This window comes from Polyodon spathula, chromosome 3 (assembly GCF_017654505.1).
Source record: "Polyodon spathula isolate WHYD16114869_AA chromosome 3, ASM1765450v1, whole genome shotgun sequence".
NCBI lineage: Eukaryota > Metazoa > Chordata > Actinopteri > Acipenseriformes > Polyodontidae > Polyodon > Polyodon spathula.
This window is the reverse complement of record NC_054536.1, coordinates 66,089,689-66,115,137: the sequence shown is the minus strand read 5'-3', so window position 1 is coordinate 66,115,137 and position 25,449 is coordinate 66,089,689.

The window sequence follows — 25,449 nt, the reverse complement described above, 5'->3', positions numbered from 1 at the left end:
GACGTAATGGCTGAATTTCACCTTTTCATCACTGGGGTGACTGTCCTGGTAACACCGGCAGCATTCACTTTCTGTACTATAGAGGACCATATGGCCTCTTTGGTAGCACAACTGATGTTTGCCAATGCTTTTCCAAATAACCTTAGTCGTAAAGTTATTTGAAACAGCAGGTAAGGAAATAAAAATGTGCATTATAAATATCATATGGGAGATACTGAAATTAGAGAAGGAGTCTATGAAAAAGACCTAGGAGTTTTTGTTGACTCAGAAATGTCTTCATCTAGACAATGTGGGGAAGCTATAAAAAAGGCCAACAAGATGCTCGGATACATTGTGAAAAGTGTTCAATTTAAATCAATGGAAGTAATGTTAAAATTGTACAATGCATTAGTAAGACCTCATCTTGAATATTGTGTTCAGTTCTGGTCAACTTGCTACAAAAAGGATATTACTGCTCTTGAAAGAGTGCAAAGAAGAGCGACCAGAATTATTCTGGATTTAAAAGGCATGTCATATACAGACAGGCTAAAAGAATTTAATCTATTCAGTCTTGAACAAAGAAGACTACGCTGCGACCTAATTCAAGCATTCAGAATTCTAAAAGGTATTGATAATGTCGACCCAAGGGACTTTTTCGACCTGAAAAAAGAAACAAGGACCAGGGGTCACAAATGGAGATTAGACAAAGGGGCATTCAGAACAGAAAATAGGAGGCACTTTTTTACATAGAGAATTGTGAGGGTCTGGAATCAACTCTCCAGTAATGTTGCTGACACCCTGGGATCCTTCAAGAAGCTGCTTGATGAGTTTCTGGGATCAATAAGCTGCTAACAACCAAACGAGCAAGATGGGCTAAATGGCCTCCTCTTGTTTGTAAACTTTCATGTGTTCTTATGTTCTTAAGGACTCTCAGCTCTTCCTCAGGAAACTTTCCTTTACCATGAGCCAAGAGCACTTTACTGCCCTTCTTCTGAAATATTTTTTTTGTTTGGTTTGATTTTCGTGCTTGCACACGTGGGTCGTCAATGAACAATACTGAGGCAGACACAGAGCATTGGGTGTTGACACGCCGCAAGGGGCACACACATTTATAAAACATAGCTGACACTAGGGTAACAGCAATGATAGTCCTAGTGTCACATTTAATAGAGAAAACAAAAAATAAAAGTTTGCCACACAAGGCGAGCACTAATCCCACTAAATGAAATGTCCTGCTCCAGGAACCTGTTACTCTACGTAAACCCTCTTTATACAGTCCATGAGCTCAACATCCCCTAAACTAACCTATTCCTGGGCTCCCGGAGTCCCGGCCTTCTCACAGCGACTCCTGCTTCTTCATAAGGCCTTGGCTACGCAATTCCTTCACAGCACCGTTTGCAGCTTAAGGGTTCCATAGTAGTTAATCCTGTGGAGCAGACGCTCTCCTGGGTTTGATCATGTGCAGGGGTAGATTGTCCTGGGGGCAGTGCTGGCTCCATAGCTTCTGTTCCCGGGTTAATACCAGTCTGCAGCACATCAAACAAAACACAGCAGTCTTCTCTCAGTGTTCGCCCTCCAGGGAATCTGGACCTCCCGATCAGCTCAGCACTGGACGAGCCTAACTGCTCAATTATCTTCTAAGCAACACATTTCCTGTTGCACATCCCAGCTGCTTCATAAAGGCACACATGCTCCTAACTCACTTCACCCGATGCACAGGCGGCACTCATTGCGACTCTCATTATCATGATTACAGCTCATTATTTGTCCGTACTGAGTAATTTGTGCTGCTCTTAAGCTTACATAGGCCGCAGTACAAAATAATTGCTTGTCCACTAGGCCATTTGGATTTTGCAGCCGCAATTGTTTGCACTGTACCTATCCTTACATCAGCCCCACAGTCTCTGGAAGTTTTGCCTCTATAACCTGCAGGATTGCCAGGGCCAATGCAACCTCCGGAATCCCCAGTGAAGACCAGTAACTTCAAACAGCGAGAACATGAACCTACGCTCCCCTGACTGTATGACCGACCTTGCACACCACATGCCTGTGCTTTTACCAGATGAGCCACTCGGGGACCTACCATTTATGTACACATTTTGTTGATGGGCAGAAATCTATGTTTCTCTGGGCTTCTATTTTTTCTTGATGATATTGCACAACAGTGCACTTCTGTTTCAATCTGACAAGGTATCACACTAGCCTTAAGTAACATCTATCATGGGTACCTACCAAGGACAATTAAAGTCACGTTTGTACCCCCAAAATGTATTCAATTAGCATAGCTGGGAATTTGTTGCTAGTGGCTTTATTATTGCTGTGTGCTAACTCTAGAGTTGAAGTAAAATCTATTAAACCTAATTCATTGAGAAAGATTTGTTTTAGAAGAACAAAACACGAAAAAAAAAAAAAAAAAAACTGGTGGTTCCATGAATTTGTTCAAAAAGACAAATATAAATCTTAACATCAGCTTACTGCAAGACATAACGCAGTTCCAGAAAGTCCCGGGTGGATTCATAACATCATCGCAAGTTCAAGACCACGCAGACATCACTGCGCTGACCATTAGAGCGACTGCCCATAACAGTGCTATGACATCACCGCGCTGACCATTACAGAGACTGTCCATAACAGTGCTATGACATCACCGCGCTGACCATTACAGAGACTGTCCATAACAGTGCTATGACATTACCACAACGGACATTACAGAGACTGTCCATAACAGTGCTATGACATTACCACGATGGACATTACAGAGACTGTCCATAACAGTGCTATGACATTACTACAACGGACATTACAGAGACTGTCCATAACAGTGCTATGACATTACCACGATGGACATTACAGAGACTGTCCATAACAGTGCTATGACATTACTACAACGGACATTACAGAGACTGTCCATAACAGCGCTATGACATCACCGCGATGGACATTACAGAGACTGTCCATAACAGTGCTATGACATCACCGCGCTGGACATTACAGAGACTGCCCATAACAGTGCTATGACATTACCACGACGGACATTACAGAGACTGCCCATAACAGTGCTATGACATCACCGCGCTGACCATTACAGAGACTGTCCATAACAGTGCTATGACATTACCACGATGGACATTACAGAGACTGCCCATAACAGTGCTATGACATTACCACGACGGACATTACAGAGACTGCCCATAACAGTGCTATGACATCACCGCGCTGGACATTACAGAGACTGTCCATAACAGTGCTATGACATTACCACGATGGACATTACAGAGACTGCCCATAACAGTGCTATGACATTACCACGATGGACATTACAGAGACTGTCCATAACAGCGCTATAATATCACCGTGCCAAACTACAATTCAATTCACAGAAGACTCTGTGAAATTCACAAACGTGTCACTTACCAGGAACTCCCTCAGCTCCCCCTCAGTATGCATGTTTTACTATGACTTAGCAGGGTCAATGAGACTTGTATTGCACAATTGCAGAGCGATTGCATACCTGGTTTGATGAAGATCTCTTGCAGATCGAAACGTTGATCTTGGGTATAATAAAAACAAATATATAAACACTTTGGAGCATAATATATAAGTGTGCAAGTACTATTTTTAACTTTTAAATCTTTCTACCCTGCACCTTGAAAGACTTTGGATGTGCGTATGTTTTGGATGTGTGTATGTTTAGATGTGCGTGTGTTTTCTCTTTGTTTACTAGCAACCCCTCCCTTCCCATTTCTCAGAGCATCCATTTCTCTAGGAACAAATAAACAGTTGTTGTTGTTACCGCTATTTTGGCCCCAAAACTGCCTTTGGTGTGTTACTTTTGTCCCCTGCCACCACAATACATAGAAACGTTCGTTTGCCTGTTTGGCACGGCACCTAAAAATGTAATGCTGTAAGCTGCTAGAGAATAGATTAATACCGTGTGTGTTGGTGTGTGCATACACAGTGGTAGTCTAAAGTTTATGGAAGTGTAACACCCTAAAATTAATGTTGAATACATGTATATAGTACATTCCTATAAACACCTCTATTTATTTATGGTAAATATATGTAGATGGTACATTCCTAAAATCCCCCTATTCTTCTATTTTCTAATATACAAAAAAAAAATTCCAAAACAAAAAACTGTCAGTTCAGCTTGTTACAGTTACTGCTTTGTTTGTGTTGTGCTCTTGCAGCCCTGAATAAATATATTTTCAAAGAAACAATAAATCACCATTTAATGTATGCACACTGGGGAATCTTTGACAAACAACTGTGGATATTGGCCAACTGCAATATACGCTGAGTCCTTGAATGCACAATTAATAATAATAATAATAATAATAATAATAATAATAATAATAATAATAATAATAATAATAATAATAATAAAAGCTTCTGCTCAGAACTCAGATACAGGGGAATATTATTAGTCGTTGTAGTATTATTATAAGAACATTATGTATTACTATTAGTATTTTAAAAAATGTACAGTACTAAACATTTTAACTGGATAATTCTTATGCCATTAACCTAAAGTGCTGGTATTTTAGCTCCATTCATAGACTATAAGGATCAGAATTGCTGAAGCTATGGTTCTGTAGGAAAATTGTATATATTATATGCACACGTGTATAATAGATTTATAATAAGTATATATGTCATCAAAACATGTTTAGCAAATAATACAAGGATATTACACTGCGCTTTCTTACGGATTTTTTTTTTTATTTTTTTTTTGTATTTGTGTAACGCTATCTTGTTTTTTTGTTTTTTGGTGGCCAATTAAGGCAGGTTACACTTGCGGTGCTTCAGCACAAACTAAACACTTAGTGGAAACCCAATTTATGAGAGCTGTCCAATATCAGCAGTCATGCCAAATTGGAACTCATACAGAAACATTTAAATATACCTTCATTTACCATACCCATGTATGTGCGGGGATGTCCAGCGATCCGACCAGGGAGAGTGAACTACCTGCCCAAACCACCCCCCCAACCAGAGTTGGGTGTGCCTGTCATCACAAATTGATGTTTGTGTATCACTCCTATCCTTGCGCCTTCACTCAGGTGAGAGGCTTGCCTCTACCAGCGTAGAGATTCCCAGCATAGGCGAGAAACAGTCAGCCGACAGTGTCAGTTGCGCTTGGGGTGCCACACTTGGAGTAACCCTAGATGGGCGGGTGATGAAGCCGCTGCCATCAAACCCAATAGTTTTTACCACAATACCAAGGCTTACTTCTGTTAAAATTCTGTTAAATTAGCGGGAAAGAACAACACAACACAAAACTGGAAGCTACCTAGTTCCCAGGCAAGTGCAAGAATGAAATGCAAGTTAAAGTAGCATTTGGGGGAAGTGATTAATGTCATTGCTTGTTCTTGTGTTCAAATAATGGTGAAACAGAATCAGCAAGTCAATCAGGACATCAAGGTAAAAAGAAGAGACTTTGTTTAGTAATTAACAGTTTAATTAAGATATTGAATCGGCTCAAAACACAAATTTATTCAATTTCAAAATGCTGTATCTGTGTCTTTCTAGTTCCGAATTTCTCAGCAATTTTTCTGGCACTTACTGTCTTTACAAGTTTAATAACTGTAATTCTGTCATCTAGGGAGGGCCTTTTGTTTCTCCACGGTTTCTCTCTTCGTTTACAAGAGAGCGCTGTTATTTTATTGATTACGGATAAAAGCCAGGTAAAATGATTACCGTATTCCTTTGAATTTAAGACATACCATTTAAAACCACATTTTTCTTGTAAGAATAGCCCTGTGTAAGGGTGCTTAATTAAGCATTTCAGCCCAAAGGAGCAGGCTTAATCATGTGTAATGCCCGCCTCATGCAGTTACATTAACGTAACAAGAAGGGCATTACCACACGATTAAGCCCGCTCCTGAGGGCTCAAATGCTATTAGAATACCGATATGTTAAACAAAATAAAAATTAAGTTTTTCTAATAGTTTTATCCTGATTTTATGAAGAACTAGTTTTGTTCGCTAAGCATTTACCTGAGTATTCCATGAGTAATGCGGCTTTCTCAAAAAACATCTGCGGTCTGTTCAGGCTCTTTGGTTTAATCCAAGAGGTGGACCCTGTAGGTTACTTCCAGTTACGGCGTAAATAACAACTTTATATAGTACTGTATTTAATTAAAATAGTCTACTTACATGCAGCTGTTTGTATCCTATTTTGTGAAGTGTTTGTTATCGATAAATTTTCTTTTTTTGTTTAAATTGGATTTGGGTGCATATTTGTACAGCCAGATATCAGTATTTACTGTTAGGCTACTTTAGACTACTGTTATTGGTAAGTGTGATGTTTGTTGTGTTCATAAAGTTTATTCAAAGTGCTATCATAGAACATGTACCATGTCTTCGTTGCTGGTGATCCGTTAAAATAAAGTTATTGAATGTCAATAACTTGTGAATAAAACCATAGAGTAGTTGTTATAGCCACTGATTAACACTATTTTCGAGTTTAAAAAAAAAAAAAAAAAACCTTTATTTGCAATTCTAAGTTTAAATAGATACAGTAAGGACAACTAGGAAGTAGACATTGACAGACTGCATTCAGAGTGTGTACAAGATAAGAACAGAGATTTTCTTCTATCAAGCAGGAAAAGGTAAATAATATCAGAAGCAAATACAGGTCTGCGGTCTGAATACTAACATTCAGGTAGGCTTATTCGTGGTTTAAGCCCGTCTGATTTACCAATCAGGTTACAGGAAATCTCCTATCTATATTCTAATATAGGTTTGAGTCCGTTGCTGGATAAGAGAATTGTGGTCGCTAGACGTGTTAGACAGCTGGTCGCTTAATACAGTTAAATAAAAGCACACATATAATTGGGAGGAATTTAATGTGATCATTTAGACCAGGTGGTCGTTAAATAAAGGTGGTTGCATGAGCAGGTTTGACTGTACATGGAAACCCACACTACCCAAAAGGTACTCCCAAAATAGAGTGAGAAAAAGGTGAGACTTATTTTTATTTTTGCATGTAAACTGCCCCATTGAAATATAGCATGTTGGGGGAGAAAATTGTTAGAAAACCAGGGATGAATCAAAATCCATAATGAGCTAAACTCAGGCAGAGGCTGGAAACCTGTTGCTGAATAGTTGGCAATTTGGAGTCCAGTTAATGTTTTTCTTCATTACTGTATATCTTTCTGCTAGAAATTCCTGGTAAATACAGTATTTAAATATGTCAAAAACAGACTTAAGTATGGAATCAATACTTCCTACATTTGTGGTTAGTATCAGCAGCTTTAGTTGCTGCTGTTAAAGTTACACAAACAGCAGCCAAGGAATTCAAAGTAAGATGTTTGCACACACAGAATCCTTCCCAAAGTAGCCCAACATGACACCACTGTAAACCTGTTTTAGTCACTTTGGGAGTTTATTAAAAACGAATTAGTTATTCATTTAGTTAGTTATTTAGTTACATATTCACTACTTATTTCCTGGAGGTTCATTGTTACCTGGAAAAAAAAACAAAAAAAACATTGCTCTTTCCCATGAACTCTGGTTAAATGACTTTATCAGATATTTATATTTAGAAACAAATGGGTATTCATTTAAAGGTGGACATAATTATTTCTAGTAAACATTTCTAAGAAATTATTGTTGGGAAAGTCCTAGACAAGCAGTTGAAGTGGCCAGTGTCACATCTACCCCCCATCAAGTGCCTCAGTTTTGTCAGGCAGCCATTCACAGCTAGGTCAATATGAGGCTAAAACCTACTGCCTTCAGCACACTTAACAACTCTCTAATGCTCTTGGCTTGTGTATTGAAAATCCTCTCACTTATCCTCAAATCCAACAAAACATACTATCAGATGTACAGTAATCCTTAAAACGGAAAAGTGAAGGAAAGTATTGGGAGTGGATTTGGAAAGTTATGTGCTGTTAAGACGGTTGTTGGGGATATGTGTTAGAAACTATCTTTCATAGTTCATCAGGTCACAACTCATTAACTATAATATGTAAAATAAGTGTCAGTGAGTAAAATGAAGTAACAGGCATCCAACTGAATTCATGACAGATTCATTTGATGTGAACCATCCATGAAACATTCCACACATGCCACAGTAAAATTGCATATACTCAGTTTAATTAATGTATAAGGTTCAATAAAAACGAATAATTTATTTCAATGGAAAACATTGTGGTAGTCAATATGTAAATTACAATCAAATTAATATGGAAGCGCATAGCTGCAATGTAGAGCAAAAAAAAAAAAGGATTTCCGTTTTCACTAGATAATTATAACGTAATAATTCTTTTAGTTTTCAAGAGAATTATGATAATTATTTTCATTTTCACAAGATAATTATTATGTTAAAACGTGATAATTATCTTGTGAAAATGGGAGCAAAGCAATCACGCTTCAAAACATCACGCAGGCTATTGCACTACTAATGTGCAATTGTAGATATAACTTGTTGTAATCCTAACTTGTTCAATCCTAGTTCATATTATATTTTAGTAGTATTGTTTGCCCTTACTGTAAACTACACTGTATTTAAACATGAAGCTTGCATTGTAATCCTGCACTGCCCTGTAACAGTAAGTACCCTTGGATAAAGGGGTTTGTCAAATAAATAAGTAAATAAATAATGCACTCTCTCAATATCTCACCTGCACAATTCACAAATCAGGAGAGACTGTCATGCATGGCTGATGTAGTAAACAAAATAATATTCTATAATTTGGTTAGAAGCATGCACACCTAACAGTGATCCAGCAGTAGCAAGTTATTTTATCAAATATGGGGTGTCCCAAGCGAGTCCGTGGAGATTTGGGACTGACAAAATACTGGCACTGATTTTGTTCTAGTTTTCATGAGATAATTATGTTATATCAATTTTCTTGTGAAAACATAAATAATGATTACATTTTAACATAATAATGATCTTGTGAAAAATCATCTCGTAAATGTTTTTTTTTTAGTTAAAAACGTTTGGCTCTACATGGCAGCTATAAATTTCCGTAAATTATAACCCTCATTATAAAATGTTATTAAATTGTACAACAATGTGGCAAAGTGGCTGTAGTGCATAGGTGGACAAGCAATGACAAACAAGTGTTTGCAATGTCCAAACAGTGTTTTATTTGGGGGAGGGTTTATAATCCAAGTCATTTGTTTCCGCAAACAATTATTCCAGACAATACACAGCAATGCATATTGCACTATTAAACTACGGGTTTCTGTCCCAAAATAATATACACAGTATTAAACACACACATATGATCACAAGTCCACAGTGAGTGGTAACGTGCATGTGGTGAATATACAATTTATCCATGAACAATAGTGAAGTATTGTCCAGGTTTGTGCTGGCCTTAAGCGACAGCTCCAGATAGTGTTAGCCATCTAATAAATACCAAACAGTACAAACAAACTCTGAACACTCATGGTTATTTTACTTTCGTCCTTCAGTGGTTCTCTCTTAACGATAAACAAAGGAACAGATCACCTAGCCGCGTCCCCTATTTGTACCTTCAGGCACACAGCCTTGGTTAGCCGTTTCTCCTCCAATCTACGGCTGCCACATCACTTTCCCTCTGGAGCGATGACTTAGTGTACTGCAACTGTGCCCCCTTTCTAGATGGCCGACTTCCACCTAACCCTGAGAATAAACTGTCAAGCCATCCAGTCCAGGGCACTCTGTTCCCTTTACACTGCAACCTCACAGGTCAGGAGGAAGATTTATCCCCAAGAATCATGCTGTCTCTGTCACAAACAATTATAAGCACAAGGTTGTTTAAGCCAATTTATTGCGCACAAACAGCACATCCAAATCAACCATGTAAATATAAGAGTACATATCTCAAACATGTATAACGCACATTACTGTGCAGCCTTTGGTTATATTCCTTGTATAGCACACACCTATTCTATACTAGCAAAAACACCCCGTGGATTTAACTGAGCAATACACATCGTTCTGCATTACCAGTTCTCATTATTATTTACAGTTGTGAAGTGACTTTGGAGTACAATTAAAACCATCATTTCACCAGTAACTTTTTTGTTTGTCATTCTCTTGAACACTGCACTGCAAACCACTTTGCCACACTTGTAAACAATGTGTAATCTATATATAGCACACAAAAATTGTCCTTAAAATTGTAAGACTGTACACTATACTTTAGAAAACAACATAATTCACTAAATACAAATCAACCCATAGCCAAAGTATCTGTGTTGATCAGGCTTTTTAATAAATAAGCGTGTATTTCAACCATCTGAAGAAAAAAAATTGAATGTTGGTGTTTAAGTGTCTATAAATAGCCACAAGGCATGCAGACCCATTCTATGGAGAGACATCGAGATTTTTCATTTGGCCTCACTCCAGTGCACCTACTGATTACAAAATTCTATTATCCATATGGGGCAATGACTGAAAAATTGTAAGTATGCCTTCATTATAATTAGCACACACACAGGATGCCATAATTAAATTGTTACACATAAAAATTGTCTTTGCGAGTAGATGGCTACTGTAGTGGTAGAAGTTGGCATTGCTGATTACAGGATGACTCTAAATGAAGGAGCCCTTCTTGCTCCACTCTGTATTCTGTTGCCTCTCTTCTGTTACTGCTGACTCACAAGTGGAGGCTGATGTGCTGCTGGTGCAGCTCCTTGCAGCCCCAGTATGACTGTGCTGTCAGTCGGTCGTCTCTGACGCCAGTCCTGGGAAAGCCTAGACAGTAGGAGTTCAGAAGCATTCCCCTCAACACGCTCCTAATTTTCACAGTCAGCAACCTCAACAGGGGTCAACAAACAGTTTTAACGGTGACAAAGATTCTTTCACCCTTCTAATCTCACTGGTATTGTTTTAACCACTTCAGAACGAGGAGCAGTGTTTGGTGACTTGTACTTGAAACACACTATAAACTCAAGATACAAACCATCTCTCTTTGCCATAACCTGTTAACTTTTAAAGGGGGAAAACAATGGATACAATTATAATAAAGTCAATATTTATGGTGGCAAGGTGGATAAAATTGTTGATCAATATATCTGTCGATCCATTGATGGATAATCCTCTAATACCAAGGGAAAGGGTTACAGATCCATTCTTCAAAACAATATTCCTATAAAGAAGTAGGTATATAACTGTTAATACAGGTCATAATTTCTAACAAAGCCTGTGTTTCTGTTTCCCTGATTTTCTGTGTTGCTTGGAAATTGGCAACAAAAAAAAAAAAAGTGGGGGCTTGGGGGATAGGTGACACAACAGGTTATTCTTAGCTTATCTTATTTTTTCAATGGAACACCTGGGTTTGAATCCAGCTAAGGATACAATTGAAAACAGCTTGGTGGTCACATAACGCAATAAAACTCCACGTAATTCAAAATAATCAACATTCTCTGCTTTGAAGAAGTCTGAAAGGGAAAAAGGAGTTCAGGTCAGGATTAGGGGTGTGTAAACAAAGCTACAAGTAAATGCTTTCACCTTTCATTACCTTTCAGCACCTTGCCAGTGTCAAAGACCTTCGCCTTCCATGAGCTCAGCTTTAAGAAACCAGGTTGGCAGTTGGTTCAGTTCACTATGACTGCAACAATTTCATGATCTTTTTGCGAGTTTACAGAACAGATTTTACTGCAGATTTCCACTATGAACTTCACTGAAGGAACCGGAGATGGTAATCAATGAGGACAGGGTTCAAACTGATGCTGAAGCATCCACATTTGGTGTTAGATTCCTTGTATGCTATATCCATTAGTGTCACACACTGACCCTGCACACTGCAGTACACTGCTCATGTATGCAAGATTGAATTATGGCAATATATTAAAAAAGGTACACTTTATTATCTAGAGGGAAAAGTTACCATAATCAATAGGGCAGTTGAGCTACAGTTAATTAGCCTGATCTTTAAAAAATGCATTTAGGCAGTGTATTTTCCTGCTGCAATCATAAACCCTAAAACAGTGGGGAGCTGTGTAATTCATTCCCTGTGGATAAGTGGCATGGAAGAATTTCTGAATTGTTCCCATGACATTTTCCCCTTGATTTGCATTAGAGTAAAACTCAAACTATCACCAGTGGAGATTCATACCTGTAAATCTTTCGTAATAAACCAAGGACATTATAAAGGTCCCCAGATGGGTCAGTGATCATCTTGTGATAAAACAAAAGATATGCAAATGTAGAATGGCCCCACAAATAAATCACACACACACACACACACACACACACACACACACACACAGAGCAGAGAATATGTGTCCTTGTTTGGTAAACAAAGTCTTCCAGAAATTAACCTTTTCTCCAATAAATTTTTAACACCACAGCATAACAAACAACAATTAGCTTTCCAAAAAAGAGTAAAATCTGCAGATTTAAAACAAACTGATCATGATCTGTGGTGAAATGGGATAGGTCCAACCTTTGAGATCACTTATAGCACAAAGGTTATACTGTACTTTTGTGGTGTCTCCATCAGTACATTTAGCTTTTTTTTGGCAAAATAGGATATGTCCGCTACATATCCCATCAGATATAATCCAATTTCCCTTGTGACAGCAAACTGTTACTAGAAAAAATCCTATTGAGAGTATACAAGCAGTTAGCAGATGGCTTTTGAAACCAGCATTGCACAAATAAGATCAAATTAAAAGAAATGTCAGTATGACATGTTGAAAACAATATCTTCCTTATATAACCAGGAATAAACCTGTGTAGTGTATTTTCTAGGGTACAAGTTTATCTGTATTGGACTAAAAAGACTGTGCTGCAAATCACCAGTCACCATCATTTAGGAGTGAAAAAACAATTGTAATATGACAATTACTGTCTTATATGCCAGGAGTTTGAGTGGTAGAATGGGGCTTAAACATACTTGGACTAAAGCAAATGCTGACTCAGTCCTTCATAAATCTAAGCTAAGAAGACATACATTTCTGGTAATAACTTAATCATTGCCATATTGTTTCTTTTACTTTACCTTAGAATTCATGGGTGTTGGATGTTATGATTGAATGTTTCTCAGTCTGTCTGTATCTTCACATATCATTGAATCCAAGAATAAATTATGTGTATGTCTCTGAGTCTTAAAGAATGTACACTGTTCTGTTTTTGTTTTCCTCCTGATACTTAAGCCTACTTAAATAAAAGAACCTGAACAGTGTGAATTGAGTTGAATTTCATTTTTTGTAAATACAGTCAGAGTGCTAAAATCAAACAAAGCTAAATAAAAAGGAGTTTCCATCCAGAATGCTTATTTGAAATGTTGAGTTTAGAGTTAAAGGACCTACAGTATATATGACTATATAAGTCTTCTCATGCATGAAATGTGCAGGCGTGACTGGCAGGCACTTACAACATGACTTATAAAATGATTGAATGCTTGTTATCTCAAATATGAAATGCTTTGTCAAGCACAGTAAGTCAGTTAAAAAGGACTTACTTAAAAGAGACAGCTGTTCAATCTGACCCTGTGGCTGGCTATAGAAAGTGTCAAGTGTGTGCCTGCTTCATCACCTAAAATGTTAAAAATGAACTGGATGTATTTGTGTTTGTTTTTTCCAGAAGAAGTGAGCCAAATCAGCATGTAATGTCAATCTTTTAAAACAGAAAATCCCTGCTGCTATTTGAACAAATGGCTCTATTTCTGGTGTTTCAAAGACCTTATGGATTGTTGCCCTCAGTGGATTGGTCTGTGGAAAGGTTGTTTAGGTCAAGCCTGTGGTAGGGAATGATATAAACAGTCATCTAAAGACCACAGCAAATCAATCATAATTAACACTCGGCTACTTCCTGCGTATAAACCTTCTGGAGTAAAAGGTCAGTGCAAAGAGTCAATGGACGATTTGCAGGGATGGAGAGAACAGGTTTTACCTCCTCCTCCACATAGGCCTCCTAGGGGCTATAGACTTTACTCACTCTATTATTTAAGGGCAGTTGAAACCAGGCCTAAAATGTACTGTTATTGAAGCCAGCAGTAAATTCTACATGGTATAGTTGTTAGAGCTGGGGAATGAGAGATAGCAGATCCTATGTCTACCCCAGTTGAGAAGCTAACATACCTGCATAACCCCAGGGAAAATAACGTAATCTCCTTACAGCTCTGATTCAACCAGTCGTAAAGTTGGATTAAAGCAGGAAGCCTGTCACTGTGAAGGGAGACATTGTACACACACACATTAATTATATATATATATATATATATATATATATATATATATATATATATATATATATATATATATATATATATATATAGTGACAGATTTCAAGGTCACCGTTTCCCCTCTGTAAATAAACACTTTTAGACACCCATCGCCAAAACCAATTCACAATCCAAATCATAATCCCAGATACCTTTCCAATAGTTCCTTGACCCACTTCCACAAAACACAAAACACACAATAACCGACTTGTTTTCCAACCTCCAAACCAAACTTCACACCTTCTCCCTCATCCAACACCCACAAACACAGTTTTTAAACCCTAAACAATTACATTGTTAAAGACAATTGAAAAGATGTAAATTGAATAATTAATTTAACTGGAGCCAACCCCTGAATCCAGTAGCTTCTACATGGCCCTAATGCCCCCTATGTATTGTCTCTGCACAATAAGTATTTATTTTAAACCAGTTTTAATTATTTTTAACCACCCTTATTTAACAAACCATTATCAATTAACATAGTATTAATTAACCAATCTTTAGTTTTTACTCCCAAATACTTCACATTAATTACTTTGTTTATCAACAGGTTTGTTTACATTGTCTTTTACACGTTTTTCAACCGACCATATATATATATATATATATATATATATATATATATATATATATATACACTGAGTGTACAAAACATTAGGAACACCTTCCTAATATTGAGTTGCACCCCCTTTTGCCTTCAGAACAGCCTCAATTCGTCGGGGCATGGACTCTACAAGGTGTCGAAAGCGTTCCACAGGGACGCTGGCCCATGTTGACTCCAATGCTTCCCACAGTTGTGCCAAGTTGGCTGGTAGTGGATCTCTACTCCGAATAGCTCGTTCCATCTCATCCCACAGATGCTCAATTGGATTGAGATCTGGTGACTGGGCAGGCCACTGCAGTAAGCTGAATTTACTGTCATGTTCGTTGAACCATTCCTGGACAATCTTATTCTTGTGGCATGGGATATTATCCTGCTGAAAAAATCCACTAGCAGACGGATACACTGCTGCCATGAAGGGATGCACCTGATTGGCGATGATGTTCAGATATCCTTTGGCATTCAAACGTTGCTCCACTTTTATCAAGGGGCCCAATGTGTGCCATGAAAACACATCCCACATCATCACACCACCACCACCAGCCTGCAATGTAGACATGCGGCTTGATGGATGCATGTACTCATGTGGTGTTCTCCATACCCTAGTCCTCCCATCAGTGTGAAACAGCAGGAACCAGGATTCATCAGACTAGGTAATGTTTTTCCAATCCTCCAGTGTCCAGAGTTTTTGTTCCTTAGCCCACTGCAACCACAGTTTCTTGTGTTTTTCTGAAAGAAGTGAAACTCTGTTAGGTGATCGGCTGCCATACCCCATTCGTGACAAGGTACAACGAGTTGTGCATTCTTTTATGGGTCTTTCGGCACCAATGTTGTACTGGACTGTCAGTTGACTAACTGTAGCCCATCTGTTGCTCTGCACCATTCATGTCAGGCTCCTTTATCCTTTTTCATCAATGCGCCGTTTTCGACCACTGGCCTGCCATTGGTTGGATGTCCTTTGGGTGGTGGACCATCCCTGATACACGGGAAACTGTTGAGCGTGAAAAACCCAGCAGCGTTGCAGTTCTTGACACACTCAAACCGGCGTACCTGGCACCTACTACCATACACCGTTCAAAGGCACTTAAATCTTTTGTCTTGCCCTTTTACCCTCTGAATGGCACACATACACAATCCATGTCTCAATTGTGCCAAGGCTTAAAAATCCTTCTTTAACCCGTCTCCCCTTCATCTGCATTGATTGAAGTGGATTTAACAGGTTACATCAATAAGGGATCATAGCTCAATTGCTACTCAGAACATGTAGGCGGCTTAGTGGAAATGGCCCAACATGGACTACTTATGCATGAACAGACATTGAATTTAAGCTACTGTAATTTTACTGACCAAATGCTGGATATGGGATCAGCTATATCAGTGCCTTTAGGTGGTGATAATAAAAGTGATGACAAATGCAGAGGGAGAGACATGTGGACAGCAACAGAGCAACATGGGAGAAAAAAAATTGCTTCAGACCAATGGAAATAGGCAGTGCTTGGATTAGGGTCCATGGACGAGCACACAACTTCAAATGTACTGGCTACTGAAATAGTTAACCTTTTTTGTGGCTGTGCAGCTAGTGTAGAAACTTGGGCAAAAGAAGATTTTAGATGTTAATTTATTTGAAACAGATATAACCTCCAGACAAAGGACAAAGCACTCTTTTAAAAAATAGATTTAAAAAGTAAATAAATAATCAAATTTCATTTCATTCAGCATTCACTAAATGGCTTCCTGAATTTCTCAAATGCTAGTAAGTCCTTTGTGAGTGGTAATTTAATTTGACAGAATCTGATAACAATAATATTCATGACGAACTTAGCATATATTAGGCATATAGTGATGATGGGTTATCTGGGATAAATGGAAGTTTTACTATAATCTCTGCAATACTAAATAATGGCTGATAAAGAAAGACTGCAAGTGGTGTCCCAGCTGCCACTCATGAAACACAAAAGCCCAGGTTTATGGCACTCAATGAGAAGTTAGGGAGAAGTGACATGACTGCCTCCCCACAGCTGCCAAGTAGTTGTTTCTTATAAGAAAATTAAAAGAACTTTCAAAGAAAAATAACATTTAAGCCTAAGTAGTCTAGTATACAATAATTTAGGCTTTCATGCAAAACTAATGGTGTGGTTAAAAGTTATGAGAACATAATGTACCCTAATGCTCTGAACTAAGTTTTGTGATAAATACCTAAAAAAAAACTTCTTTATTTATTTTTTAAAACTGGGTACTGTGATTGATTCCCAGCTTTACCACAGAGGTATATTTAATACAGGGACTTGTTGTGCACTGTTTACTAACCAATTACAAAAGTTAGATTACATTAATTTACAATTTTTACAAAACTATTGTCAAAAGGACGGGATGGCAGGGGAAGTACAAGAAAAATATTCAATCTGCCCCACTTACTCCAGTCTAGTATGAAATATTTTTAAAATTAGCAAATTACATGTTATTGTTACAAAACTGATAAAAAATATACATAATAATAAATAAAAATAACAAACTTAGCATGTAAAAAATATTGAATTACATGAATTAATAAATTGGTTAATTTGGTTAACGTTTGGAACATATGCCCCTATGGTCTGCAGAATTCAATAAGAGATTTTCAAAGTTAACCTGCTCCTTCTCTAAAATCAATCAAAGAAAGAGATTCTGTGTAATTTCAGTTCTAAGATATATGTACCTCAATTTGTTATCTATCCAACCTCAGAAATAAGTTTGTTAGTTATTATGTCAACACCAATCATTTGTAAGTAGGCGATCACATCTTAAACCTTCTCTTAAAATTATGAAGCACTGTTGAATCATGTATGTTACAAAGGGAGGGAGTTCCAGATTGCACCTATAGTACTTTAATATAGTTATGATACCTACAAGATTTCAATCTTCTTTAACATAGGTACGAAATATTTAACGTATATGAACCCATTAATCTAAAATGCACACTTTTTAATTAAGTTTAATAATTGTTTTGAAATATGAATATGTTGTTGTAACAGGAGCAAGGAATTTTTCTTTTTTTTTTTTTAAATGCAGAAGCAGCATCATAATAAGGTTTGGTGGGAGGATAGAGCCACCCCCCAATATCACTTGCTTAGAGATGCAGCCAGACCCAAGTGCCCAAAATTAGTGACAACCAATATACACTTTCAAAGTCTGTAAATATGGGCCAGATCTAACTTTACTCAATCTCATTCTGAATACAACAATAAGACAATGGAAACAAACTGAAGTTTTTAACATGTTTTTTAACTCAAAATAACATTATATAGAAATTCCTTCATAAAGCCAATGGCAGGTAAATGAACTGCTGGCAGCAACATAAGGTTAAGATTAGGGAATTCTCTGCCCTCACACAAACTTGTGAAGTGGATGCTGCTTTTGCTCATGCATTATGTTATATACGCAATTTTCTCTTTAAATAAAGATTTGAATTGGTAACACAAATGTTCTTTGTGCATTTTCTTTCTTTCTTTTGTTTTGTTTTTTGCAGCAAAAAACAGAACTATAATGCTGACACTCCTGAATGTGACTTTTCACAGTGTTTTATATACTCCTATTGATGCTATTAGTATTGTACCGGAGACTGTTTAGAAGTCTTGAGGGAGCAACAATTGTTTACAGGCCACTACATTTTTGAATGAAAGGTTTCACAAAACACAAAAGAAAATTAGACAGGGAGTGATAATGATATGCTGATGAGTTTGTTGAACACTGGAACACAGCAGACAGCAGTTAACAAAATGAAAAATACAATACTGAAATGCTGATAAATATATAAACAAACAGCAAATGTAGTAATAATAATAATAATAATAATAATAATAATAATAATAATAATAATAATAATAATAATAATACATCAATAGAGGCTTTGTGAAAAAATCAGAATGTAAAAACAAATTGAATTTGAGTTGTAGTAAACATATTTTTTTAAAAAACAGTTTGAGGATTGCATTCAGTAAACTTCCAACACTTAACCTAACCCTAACCCAGACCAAAATTAAAATTAACTAAATGTTTACATGGTTTGGCTAATGTTTCATGTTTGACCTTTCCACTTGTTTACTTTGTACATAGTTTATTTAAATATGATGTTCACACAACATATCTACATTATTGTTAAAGGGGATTCCCTGTACTGAAACCTTGTTAAATGCTAGTCGCATTTCGGGTTTCCTTGTTGAGTAATTCCAAAGATTTAAAATGGGTAGGATTTCGCCTGTCAAAAATGACATATTTGTCTTTAATAATCATTTTAAAAAAAAAAAACCTTGAAAAAAAAGCAATCCCCTAGGAATGAAATTACAATCTCTTAATTTACCCTCCTTTATGCTGCACTAGTCAGAGCTGTGGTTCCCATGACCCAGCACAATACAGTGATGTATTATTCAATCCATGATGTATGAAATTCCAGCAAATAAAACCTTTGTCCTCACGGCTGGCTAATTATTTGCCAGATTGGAACCCTGGTGAGTCAGGTTACAGTGTGGAATACCCATATCTCTGGCATTTTCCCTCCCCCAAGAAAGAGGCCACTCAAAGCAAATCCCTTTACAGACCTTTCCGCTATTCTTCCTCAGAAGAATATGTATTTTACCCTTTCCGGCTAAAAAAAAAAAAGTCTGAGAAGAGATGACTGGTAGGCCAGTGACAGCAGTCAGTTTGAGATCCTTTAAGAGGTGCTCTCAAGCAGAAATATTTAATCTTCCCTTGTATAAAACCCACCCCCCAGTGTGATTTTTTTTTTCTTTTCAAGTGTCAAATCAAAGTTATTGAAATGTTAGGACCCTGATATTTGACCAATGAACCACTGAGGTTAAATATGCACTGACCAGCCCATTAAGGCATATCAGATTTTCAGGTGGTCACTTTGCTTGCACCAACTCATCAATCAAAACATAATCACCAGTACAGAGGGCTCAAAAAATGGGATAGAGGATGTTTTGGAAAGACCTGGTTTGGGCAGTTCGGCAGACTGTTGTTCTGATCACTTTAGTGGGCTCTAATATTGATCATAGACATGCATTACTATTGCTCTTGCTAGTGGCACTGACCAAACTTGGCAAAGGAAATACATATGTAACTGTGACAGAGATCGATGATGCTTGGTGTTAGATCTCCCTCTCAACCTGAGAAGGTACTAGATAAAGGGAGCAGAATACCCTGGATTAAAAGGCATGACACTTTATTCCCTTGGGTAGGTGGAAGTCGGTCGGCTAGAAAAGGCATTGAGCTACGGTACCCAAATTCAATGACCTGAACGGGAAACGGCGTGGCATCCGCAGATTGGAGAAGCAGATGCATTTGTTAACCAAGGGGTCATGAGCGAGGGTATAAAAGGGTCATGAACGAGGGCATAGCAAAGTAATCTGTTCCTTTGTAAATGGTTAGAAAACAACCTAAAAGGAGTCCCTGCATTTAAATGAAAACCGTGAGTGTTCTGTTAGTCTTGTGAACGTTGTTTGATTGTTTCGTCTGTTTTCAAGATTACTAGCATGACCCGGAGCTGCAGCCGCAGGCCAGCATTAAACCCGGACACCAGCACTTCACTTTCCACTGGGAACTGTCTTTTCACTGCAAGCACATAATTCACGCACCGTAGGAACTGTGTCTGTGTCTTTGTGCTTCGTGCGGGAGATAAAAATTGACTTTTGGTTGCGGGTCAAACCCGTAGGATTATACAATCTGAAGTGATACACTTTTTTATTTTAACCTCACACATTTTGACTCTCATTACCCTTTATTTGATAACTTCTCAAGCTATACAGGGAAAGGCAGATGATAGTTTGAAATCACTGCCCTGTAATGCCTGCTTATGAGTCAGCAGCATGGATTGACTTAAAAAGTCCAGTTTTCCATGTTAACCTATTATGTCTGGTTCGGGGGACAGAGCTAGGCTCCTCCCTATCCTTTGATCTCCTATCATCAATCAAATCTACTTCCTCTTTAAACTATTATTCACACCCTATACTTCTGTCTAGTGTTTTTTCGTTTTGATTCTGAATCTAAGCGAATGGCAGGACCCCCAGCGAATTTCTTTCAGTGTAAATATTGCATTCAAGTATGGAGTACTTACAGCACATTTCTTCCTCAGATTCTGAGGTTTTGGAAGACAACTTCTTGTCTTTATCAGAACATTTTCAGACAGCTTCAACCCAGGGTTTGGTCAGCTCACCATTCTCCGCAAGAGCTGAAAAGGTGCCTCCCAAGCAAGACAGCATACCACTACCCACAGTCGAAGGAGTCAATACCCATTGATTTAAGCGGCTCCAGCTCCAGGATACCTCTTGAGCGACGGTACTTTAAATCAATACTATTCTATTTTGTCAACACATCTATAGTTCATATTATCAATAAAGGCCGTTCCAGTTCACCTCTTATTATGCAACTACTGCGGTGACTAATATGGATTTCAGAATCAAATAATTTTCTAATCCGAGCTTGCCATCTAACCAGGCATTTATAATAATGCAGCTGATGCTCTTTATAGTTTACAGATTTCCAGATTTCACTGTCTGGTCCCTACAGCTCTGCCAACTCCAGCAGTGACACCCCAGTTCAACCAGCTAGTTTTCAACGAAATCCAACTATCAGCAGACGACTCCATACAGTGCAAGCACACATGGCTGCAGCACTTGCTCCTTCCACTAGATCCACTTATTCCATCAGCTGTATCACCTATTTGACTTTCTGCTCCAAAAACAGGATTAATCTGACCCTGTTCAACCAGGACATGATTATGGCTTTTATAGTGCACGCAAAGGACTCTACATCTTGCATCAGCTACAATCAAATCCCATCTGTCAGGAATACAATACCAATTTAGCTTGACGTCCATTACCTCCCCAACACTCCTATCAATACCAGCTGTCCATCTCCTCCTGCGTGGAATCTCTAAGAGCTCTCCGACCGCTTCTCCTTCTCGTCTGCCTATCTCTTTAGATATTCTGATTTGATTTCAATTCTCCATCAATGCTGTTTCTCTACATTCGATGACCTAACAATGGAAACTATATTTCTAACTGTATTTTCTGATTTTTAAGATGCTCAGAATATACAGTTCCTTCTATTGTCAGCTTTCCTATGCTGGGTATTTGCTGCAGTGATCTTACGCTCATCTTAGATTCCCACTTTATCCTCTTCCTGTGCATTTCCAAAATGGATCAGCTTTGGCAAGATCAATTTACTCAGCTATCAAAAAAAAAAAAGACTCTCCTCTATAACCATATGCTTCCATGCAGAAATATATTGCAAAACGCAAACCTATTTCAAATTCTGACCCCCTGTTCATGGACTCAAGCCGGACCATTATATCCAGACATTGGTTCACATCTCATCTGTCTACGTTGTCTTCCAGAGCAGGACTTCCCCCTCAATTTATAATCCTCATTTATTTGGAATCAGGGTAGCCACATCAGCAGCAAAAGCAAAGATTAACCAGCATCCAATTAAAAATATATGGCACTAGACCTCATCAGCAGTTGAATCATACATATGTTCTTTCCCATCTGAGATGTCTTCTGCACATCAGTCTATTGCTAGCATGTCTGGAGTGGGGACAACCCTTCCGCAGGGTTTTTTTTTTCCTTTCCACTGAGTGGAGGGTCTTCACATAGAGTAGGGAGCCAGTTACTAAACTTCTCTGTTCTGTTAAATGTATTTCTCTTTCTTTCTTTCTTTCTTTCTTTCTTTCTTTCTTTCTTTCTTTCTTTCTTTGTATATGCATTGGTCATTCTTTTTTTTGTCTGTACTCGTAGGAATCTTTAGCGGGAAGCCGGGGGTCCATCCTTTTGGAGAGTTAGTGAGTCGTACTTCTCTTTGTGCAAACTACACTTCCTTTACCCACCGAGGGAGGTTCTGTCAGTGAGTCAGAGGGGGACCCCCGGCCAAACCCAACCTTTTAGCATCCCATGCGCTCATCTCATTCCCCCTCACAATCAGATGATTTCAGCTTAATCTTGCTAACCTAGCAGAAGGAGATCTTCCTTTGTAACACGGGGCAATCTTCTCTTTTCAGGTTCTTTGGGTGTGTCTCTCCGCCCCAGCTTTGGAAGTCTATAATTCACCTCATCGAGGGCAGCTCTCAACGAGCCAGAGTTCCACTTTCTTTCTTCCTTTCAGGTTCTCAAGCCTCTATGTTATGTGCAGGGGATCTCCCTTGTGTGTCTGGTCCCCCAAATGGTGGGGAACCCTCTTCTACATGTTGGGAATTAGTCGCATCATGACGCAGCCCTCTCATAATCTGCAGAAATGACCTCATCATGACGCAGACCTCGTCCTGTCGAGGGCTTGGTTCTAATGGTGGGCGGCTCTCCAAGACGTCAGGTAGCCTGGTTCCCGCCCCATGAATCACCAATAGGCAGCAACAGCTCCCCCATTCCTAAAAAAAAGGACCCTAAAGTAAGATCAACCATGAACTTAAGCAAATGTGCCTAATTTTCAATCATCCTTCACCTGCCTAGATTTGAAGGCACTAAAATTTGCAGGCTTTCTCACTCTTTCTCACATTCTATAATTTGAAAACAACACTCACCCTGTTCACACATAGATGCAGTCTGAGTCTACTCCTACTGTAGGGTCTGCTTGCCCTAGACTGTATTAATGATTCACGTTAGTTGAGACTTCGACTGACCAGGGGCCCTCTGTGCAAGTAATACAAGGCATTAATCTTTACATGCAGAGACACAGTTCTGTAGGTCAAATACTTTTTGAGCTGTAACGTGTGACTGTAGTGATCATTTTCAGTTTATGATACAGCCTGGTCCTTTTCTTAAATTCTGTTCATAAAGATCTAATTTCAGAAAAGTTTAGAAAAATAATATATTGTACCAGTGCAGTAGAACCGTTTGAGTTCTGTAAGCCAAAAGCTGGGAAAGGACGATGCTGGAAAATGAGTACAGCATTTTGTCCAGTATCTCATCTAATGTGATTCACATTATTTAGACCTTACGCAATATTACTTTTCTTTATCTGATTTCAACATACAAAATGATCAACAAAAAAAGAATTTCATTTACATGTACATTTCCTGTTCTACTTTGCACACCAAGTTCGTTATTGTCACTGTGATGTGCTGTTTTTGGAATCAAAATCCTTTCAGTTTGGTCAAATTATACATGCATGGAAAATGATGTGTCTATTAAAACACATGAAATGCATGCAATATGGAGTTGTTATCCAAGACAGAGTTAGGCATGAATGGTGAGTCACAATATCACAATAAATTGATCAATAATGTATATTCATTGCAAGATAACGTTAATTGGCGACACAAATCTAGAAAATTAGAGAAAATGGGGTTAGGTGTTTGTGTGCTTTTTCTAATTTCACATTCTTGTATGTCTTTAAAAACATTGACAAAGTAAATAGATTTCTTTATTGGGATACAGATATATTTCTTTATTCAGATTTACTTTGGAATAAAAGCAGTTATCCTGCGATTCCATCTGGGAAACAGAGTGCTCCACTTGCTGTTTTCTGCTGCTTTCAGATTCACTATAGAGAAACAACACACTTTCAGTTTGGCTACATCCAGACGCATCTGGTATAGAAGCACTCTGACATAGAGGGCAGGGAATACACTGATCAGCCATACTTTTTAATAATACACTTTTTTGTCAGAGTCTTTACTTGTACCGTTATTTTACAATGTGTACTTAATTACATTTAAGTGGTCTTGGTGTAGAGATCTAAAAAAACTGTTCTTGCTGTTCTGAATCTGCATCTGTAAAATAGTACCCTGTTAATACATATTTAGCCATTTGTTTTTATATGTTTTATTGACCTAGATGTATACTCCACTATAGTGGAGGCAGACCAGCTATATATGGTACTAGGGGAGACTCCACACTTTCCTTGTCTATGCTGCAACGCTTTTGCTGTATTGCAAAAATGTAACCCCAGTTATATGTATTTGTATACGATTCATTGATATCTGATGTGAAGTTTTAGGCAGGAACGTATTATTGGGACTGATTTGCTTGTATTCTTTACTCTTGTTATGTATTTACAGGACATAATTTAGTAATCAGGAACAAAACTTTACTGATAAAACAAAACAGATCCATGTGTCTCTAACTATTTTACAACTGCTGTCAAAACCTAGCTGCCTTAATTTACAGTAGCTATTTTGACAGTTGTAGTGCATATTTATGAAGATATAATATTTAACATTAACACCTCAATATCCTAGGCCACCCCCACTATGTTGGTAATATATAAACACATTAGTCAATATTAATTTCTTGACATACATGACTTTTTTAAATTTAAATATAAAAATAGGTTATTAATATTTCTTATAAAATTATAGTCAACAATAAAATTCCATTATTCTATGTTTTCAAATAGATCAAAAGAACTATGAACAAAATAGAAAATAAATATGAGGCTAAGTTCTAAAAATATACTTTTCAGATTCAATATCAAGAGAGGTTAACCAGTTAAATAACTGCCATAAAAAATAAATTAAAAAAAAAACTTTGTATAAGTCGATTTTCTAGGCATTTTAAAAGGGGAGAGCAACTAATACACCAGTGTGACGTATGCACCGGTGTGTGTAATATTAAACTACTGTACCAGCGCCACAGTGGGATTACTATAGCCACGGTTATGTCTCACACAAACTTAACTGTCAACAACTAGATTCATTTTTTTCAGGATCTATGGCATTCAGGTCAAG